Source organism: Sinocyclocheilus rhinocerous, unplaced genomic scaffold, assembly GCF_001515625.1.
Source record: "Sinocyclocheilus rhinocerous isolate Xijiao unplaced genomic scaffold, SAMN03320098_v1.1 scaffold1573, whole genome shotgun sequence".
Lineage (NCBI taxonomy): Eukaryota > Metazoa > Chordata > Actinopteri > Cypriniformes > Cyprinidae > Sinocyclocheilus > Sinocyclocheilus rhinocerous.
The window spans coordinates 361038-362767 of NW_015624212.1; positions in this window are offsets into that span (position 1 = coordinate 361038).

Sequence of the window (1730 nt, forward strand, 5' to 3'; positions counted from 1 at the left end):
TTCCATTCAGTTTAACTGTCAACATCCTGCACTTTGATCTCCTTTACCATACAATACCTTCACCCCGTACAATCTGTACCCTTACAATGCATTAACATTAGAGACAACAACATCGGACATAGAAAACTACAGAACCAAGGCAGACAGATATATACAAAAGACAGACAAATACAAAGACAGACAGATAGAAATAAGCAGAGTGATATACATGCACGGACGGACGGACGGACGGATAGACAGACAGACAGACAGACAGACAGACAGACAGACAGATAGATAGATTTAAAGTAAGACTGGTAGACATGCACAGAAGGACAGATGGATATAGTCGGATAGAAATACAGACAAAGACAGATTAGTAGAAAGATGGATACATAGATGGATAAAAAGACAGATGGATAGATGGACAGAGAGACGGATAGGACAGACGAATGGACTTCTCTCCGAGAGTTGTCATAACAGAAATGATTTAACGAGATTAGAAAAAAAAAAAAACACTGGGTGGATTTTTATCATTTTAGGGTGGTTGTGTACACACACTGCCAACATACATTTCAGTTCAAACAACTTGTAAAAATGCATGTCGCATCCGATGACCCCTTTAACATAGAGTCTGTCTTTGAGAATGTATATTATGTGTGTAAGAATGAGAGATATGCTAATCAAACATGATTGTGAAGTGTTGTGTAAGTCCCCAACAGCTTCAGAAGCGACCCGGGGACATCATTAGCCTCACTGATGATCTCACACACACACGCACACACACACACACACACACACACACATACACACACACACAGCTCCTTTAGTGCAGCTATCATCGACCCACACTAGCTGGGGAAGAGCTACAGGTCAATGTATTGTTCCTGTTGTTGTTATTATTATAATGATTGCATTTATTATTATTATTACTATAGTCCTGAGTGGACTTGTTGCATTCTTTGTCTCTCTTTCGCTCGATGACAACTTAATTAGTACTAGGCCTCAGGATAATAACAGAGAGAGAGAGAAAGAATGAGAGAGAGTGAGGTGAGCCAATGAAATTGACTGCCTTTCCATATGGTGTCCAGTGAGGAAGTGCTGACCAGCAACATGTCCACTATAAACATGACTGCTCCATGAATGGTTCGGTTTAAGTTTCTGGGCTGAGTGCTCATGTCTGGCTGGCGAATTCCTTCACGTTGAGGTTTGCCAGTGACTGTGGGCCTATTGCAACCAAGACTGTACTGAAATACGTGACGCCATGTTGAGCTTCTTCCAACACACCGCCATTAATCAAAAATAGACATCCGTTACAGTGTCATTCACAGCAAGTCATCAGCCATATGCGTTGTTATTCGCCGGCATGAGTTAGAGCCATGGGATCTTCTGCACAAATAGAAGTACATGTCAATAAAATATTACATATAACTAATATTTTGTGATAATATAATATAATATAAATAATTAAATATATAATTTAATTAACTTAATTAAAATGTAAAAATGAATTGCCAGCTTTAATCCATTAAAGTAATATGATCTAATATAATAATTGTGGTAAATTATTATTTTCCATACCAAATAATAATAAAAATAAAAAAATAAAAAATAAAATGTCAGTCATATTCCATACACACACATCAAAAATGAAACTGCAAATAATAATTTTTAATACTATATATAATATAGTCACGTTTCTCTGGAGCAGGGAACGAGGAGGCGAGGAACTCTTCAAATAACACAGACTT